The following is a 6,166-nucleotide window of genomic DNA, read 5'->3' on the forward strand; positions in this document are numbered from 1 at the left end:
AGATAGATAGATAGATAGATAGATAGATAGATTATCACACACACATATATATATATATATATATATATATATATATATATATATATATATATATATATATATATATACAGTACATACCAAAAGTTTGGACACAGCTTTTGGTATGTACACACACAACTGTGTGTCCAAACTTTTGGTCTGTACTGTATATCCATACATGTACAGAGGAAGACGTACATATACAGTATATATAGATAGATTGATTGATATCCATATGTGGATATCTATATATATATATAGATATCTACATATAGATTTATATACATTTATAGAGAGACAGACAGATTTACATATAGATATAGACAGATAGATATATCTATATATATAATTAAATTTAGATATAGATATATAAATCTTGCACAGAAAGATAAATAATTTTCTAAATTTTTTCCAATTTGTATAGGTTTACACATCTAAAAGGCTCTTTTTGTTCCATGTTGTTTACATTTTCTTTGTCCAAATCTCCCTTTAATTAATAAATGTGGTTGTCTTATTGTCTGTTTAGAATTAGAAATAAAAATCTTACAATGAATGAACATGAGTACTGATGTTGAACGTGGGGGAAACCGGAGCACCCGGAGTGAACCCACAGCTACACAGGGAGACGTTTCCCACCGTGCAGTCCTGGCTTTTTCATATTAAAATGTCCAATTAACAACAACAGTAGCTCTTTTTCCAATTAGCGCCAACCAGCCAACCCACACATGGCCCCACCCCCCTTTTAAATCTAAGATACTGGAGACATAAATTGATGTCTACGCTGGATGGACGTTACTTCTGTCTTTGAACTGGCGCAGACATGATGGAGTTAGAGCCTTTTTGATTCGCCTCCACAGAGAAATCTTTTTCATGGGGCTCTCTTCTGGTTCACAGACGTTGTTCTGCTCAGCTGACTCTCCAGCTGCTTGAGTCTCTGATTCCTCAGGTGTAGTTTGGATCCCATCTTTGTTAAATGTAACATTCATCTGTGGAGGCGATGTTTTCTGTTTTTCTACAAGGCCACTCTCCCCTTCTGTGGAAACTACAGGAACCCTACCTGTTACATCTTCTGAGACTTTGCAAGATTTTGTCTCTAGTTGCTCAGAAGCTGTCTGTGGGATCTCTAGTGTTTCTAAATCAGTGCTGTGGATCAAGTTTTGATCTGTCTCTATTTTATTTACAATGGTTTCCAGTTTAGCTTTCTTTGCCGTCTTTCTCTTTTTCTTACATTTTGATTTAGTCAATGGTCTTTTATCATCTGGCTGATCCCCATTCTGTTGTATTTCTGTCACCATTTTGTCTTCATTCGCCTGCTGTAATTCACCAATCACCGTTTCATTTCTATGAATCTCAGGTATGATGGAGGCTGTCTCATCACCGAATATTTCAGAAAAGAAGTTTTCCGGTATTGAAACTTCATCTTCTTCAGTGTCTTCCACAGAAACTTTAATATTGTTGAGGGTCTCCGGCTCACAGGCAGCTTTCATTGCTGCCTTTCTTTTGTTCTTGCACTTAGATTTCTTTGATGGTTTCTGGTCCCCACTTAGTTGGGTTTCAGAGACAGTTTCTTTTTCATCGATCTGCTCTACTTTAGCGATCTCAGTTTCAATCATATGAATGTAAGTTTTAATGGAGGCTATATGATCCACAACTGTTCCTAGTATAGAAACTTCCTGTTGTTCACCGTTTTCATTATTGGGGATCTCCAGCTCACAGGCAGCTTTCATTGCTGACTCTGTCCTGTTCTTACCTGTAGATCTCTGGAATATCTTGGTCTGCTGATCCTGATGCCCATTCAGTTGTGTTTCAGAGGGCTGTTCTTGTAGCACTAAAGAGATCTCAGTTTGTGTCGAAATACTTTGACTGACTGGTTTTAATTCATAACTGGATTCCTGTAGATCCATCTCAGTTTGTGTTGAAATAGTTTGACTGACTGGTTTTACTGGGTAGCTGGTTTCCTGTAGATCCATCTCAGTTTGTGTTGAAGCAGATTGATAATTTGCTGTTTTCTGCTTTGGGATTTCTTGCCAATCTGTCTGAGTCTGAACAGAAACCATTGACCTCTTGCTCTGTCTGCTCTCTGAGAGTCCTTTCCTCGCCAGCTCTTGCTGTTGTCTAAGTTTAGCACTTAGTTTCTTATTCGTATCAAACATCTCATCAAGCTGTTTCATTAAGTATTTCTCCATTTTGTTGTCCGACGGTTTCAAGTTACCTCTGGTTTCCAGCACATCCATCTCTGTTTGAGTTGAAATTGTTCGACTGACTGGTTTTAATGGATATCTGGTTTCCTGTCCATCCATCTCTGTTTGTACCGAAGCAGATTGATAATTTAATGTTTTCTTCTTTGGGATTTCTTGGTAATCTCTCTGAATTTGAGCAGAAACCATTGAATCCTTGCTTTGTCTGCTCTCTGACAGTAGTTTCCTCACCAGCTCTTGCTGCTGTCTAAGTTTAGCACTTAGTTTTTTATTCGTATCGAACATCTCATCAAGCTGTGTCATTAGGTATTTCTGCATTTCTTTATATTTCAATTCAGTCTCCTTAAATTTGGCAAGACACGAACAGTTTGTTTGACTTGTCTTGTCAGAAGAGTGGGACAGATGTTGAATTTCATTTAAACAGCCTCTTTGAACATTTTCTGCAGTCTGATCATCAGGAACCTCAATTGAATTGTCTGCCTGGATGTTGTCCTTGGGCTTCTTGTCTTTCTGATCCAGTGTCTCCATCGCTTTGGCGATCGATTCATTTTCAGTTATAAGTGAAACGTCCTGCGGTTCGGTATTTTCAGCGGAAACCTTAAGCTCTTGCTGCTCCAACCAGACTGCAAATGGCACCTTCTTCTTCTTTTGCTTGAGCGGATTGGGTGGCTGTAATTCCCTTTCAACAATGTTGTCAGATGCAACGTCTTCGATTCTTGGTTGGTTGGACTCCATTGTATCCTTTGTTTGTTTCAGGGTCTAAGTTAAAATTGGTTCTCTAGAAACTCTGTCAAGATTTCACGTTAAGTTTGATGTAAATCTCCAAATGAAATGTGCACCAAACAAAGTTTAAAATCTTACTGTGAACTGCTAAATAAATTCTCGAGAGAAACGTGTCAACAACGGCTGCTAAACGGCTGTGATGAAAGTAGATGATGTGAGGCGCTTATATAATCGCTGGTGATGTCAGAATTCTGCCTTTGGAGTTATATTGTGATGTCACCTTGTGACATCGTGATGTCACCTTGTGACATCACAGTATAACAAGGGGGACAGAGGTCTCAGACCAGGGTATCCAGTCTCCCCATATCTTTTCATTCTGGCCATGCAAATTCTTTCAGTTAAAATCAAAAAAAATATTCTAATGAGTAAAGTTGAAAAAGGTGGAACTGAAGCCCTTGACTTCACATCTTTAAACAATTCATTCAAAATTAAATATTTAAAAAATCTTCTAAAAAACCCAAACTCTATATGGAATGCTATTCCCATTTACAACTTTGACAAAATTGGAGGATCACCCTTTCTTCTTAGATGCAATTACAGTATACCCAGAAAACCCCTAAAACCATCTACGTTTCATAAACAAATGCTCTTCAGCTGGTCACTTTTGTACAAACACAATTTTCCCCCCATAAATACTATATCTGGAATAATGAAGACATTAAATACAAAAAATAAGAGAATCCTTTATAGAAAATGGTTTGATAGGGGAATATTACTTTTCCAATTTCCTGAATATGCTGTGGTGTCATTAAAGCTTTTATCATCTTTACCTCCAGATCCAATTCACTCAATGCCAAATTTTGATCCAAACTCCATTTATGTTGATTATTATTGCCCCTTTTTTTAAGTAAGAAAACAACCAACAAAATGTTAAAAAATATTCTACTATGAGATGTTGTTTTTTTCACCAGCTTGTATATTTTATTGGTCCAGCATTTTTGAAAATATAAATTGGAAGTGGACTTGGTTACTCCTAAAAAAATACTTAATAAACAATAAAGGAAGAGAAATTTCTTATAAAATTATTTACAATGTTTATCCTGTTAAAGCATTTTTGATAAAAAGATATAAATGGGATTTGGCAAAAAATATTATTAAATATATATTTTAACAAAATATGTCAATGATTAGAAGAAATATTTATATATTATTCTAGATGTTTTAGTTCAATATGCAAAGCCTAAAAGCTGTGTAATTTCATTTCTATTCAATTCAATTTATTTTGATTCACCACTGAGGAAAAGTCTGAAAAGTCCAACAGATCTTAGACTTAATAGATTATTTTTCCTACTTAGTTTAGATAAGTTATATTAAATTAATAAATATATTTAAAAAAATAAACCCATATTCTGTGTCTCTGGTATAAATAAGGTTGATCTAATGAAATAGATTAACTCCTGTTTTTTTATGTATAAGTGACAATTTAATAGGAAAGAAAAAAATAATTTGAATCAGATTTATAATTAAAATGGTTTAAATAATGGGGAACTATACAATTACCATGAAATAGATGTAATTTACACTGTACTGCAACAAATAAATCATTTAAAATTTACAATATTGGCATTTTTGGAGATGTGGAAATCTCTCTAATCTCTCTAGAAAGGATGCTGTCATGAAACATTTTAAATTTCAAACGATATATTTGTTGGGTTGTCGTCTAGTTTGTAAACACAAGGAAGGTTAGGGTTATTATAGTTTAATCAAAAAATGTTAAAAATTACAACTAAATCTGAAATCCTCTGAGATAAATTGCACAACAGAAGGCGCAGCATCTTTAACAAGCGGCACAAATTTTCTCGCACTATTGCGAGACAGAAGGCAGACAGGAAGGAGAGGAACTGCAGCGAAGATGTAGAGAAAAAAGAAAGTACTCCATGTAGAGAGTGAGGGAACGATTCAACAGGAGGAGGAACGCTGAAAACAATAATAAAGTTAATTTACTCCATATTAAATTCTTGTTTTTTCTGTTCAGTTTATTTCAGTCATCCCTTACGTAAGAATTTGTATTTCATTACAAGAATATTGCCATAATATTAGCACAAAAAAGATGCAATTTTACCATAACGCCTTAAAATTAAGTAATTTTAATGAGGAAAAAGCTTCTGATGTGACCAGATCAATTCATTTGATTCTTTCAAAAATACACTCTACTGATAAAGAGTTAATTTGACACTAATGTGTTAAAAGATTAAGTATTTTCTTATTTATAAAACTTCACAAGATGCTCAACATTCCCCATCATAAGTTTTAGTTATTTTTCACGTTCAGTTTTCATAAAAGTATTACCGAGTTCTCCTAAAACCGGGACTGCTTTCTCGCAATAAAACAAAAAATAATGGTCCGGCTATAATATTCCATCTTAACGTTGAAATAAATAAATAGAAGACTATCTTGTTTGCTATATTTGTCAAACAAGATAGCAAGTGAAAAAAAAAATCCAGGTTTTTCAAAAATTTAAACTTCAAATTTTGTAAAACAATGTGTCATACAGAAGGCCCGTGGGCCAAATCTGGCCCTCTGCAGCTTTTATGGGGTCCTCTATACTGCAAATTACATCAAGAGGTTCCTCCAGTTGTTCACAAATAAGCAAAATTCACACAAAATCAATATTTTTTCTGATTTTACTGCAAATGTTTCTCAAAATTAATACAAAAACATTGGGTTTATGTCAGTGCTGCCTCACCTTTACTTGATGTCAAGCTATAGGGTGTGATCGATACAGCAAGTAGTAAAATGTCACTTTTCTTATCATACATTAGCGCAAGTATTGTAAAAGTTCCTTGCAAACATTTCTAAACCAGCACCATAAAATCTGTAATTTTTAAAGCAAAAATTACAAAAAACATTCACAAAATCCTGGAGAGACTGATCAGTGTGGAAAGATGTTAAATATAATTTAATTTTAAGAAACACTTATTGAATGCAGAAACAAGCAGCTGTTTATTAATATTTTAAGAGTTTAATGGGTTTTATCAATATATTCTGGCGTAACCGGCCCTTTAAGAGCATTCAGATTTTTGATATGGCCCAAAATGAAAACGAGTTTGACACCCCTGCTGTAAAATATATTAAACCGCCCAGTTCTAGTTTAATGAGCTGACGTTTTTTTTGACAAAAAAGCAAAAATAAATATTTTTTTAACATTATTGAACCTTAAAGAATAA

This window comes from Xiphophorus maculatus, chromosome 1 (assembly GCF_002775205.1).
Source record: "Xiphophorus maculatus strain JP 163 A chromosome 1, X_maculatus-5.0-male, whole genome shotgun sequence".
NCBI lineage: Eukaryota > Metazoa > Chordata > Actinopteri > Cyprinodontiformes > Poeciliidae > Xiphophorus > Xiphophorus maculatus.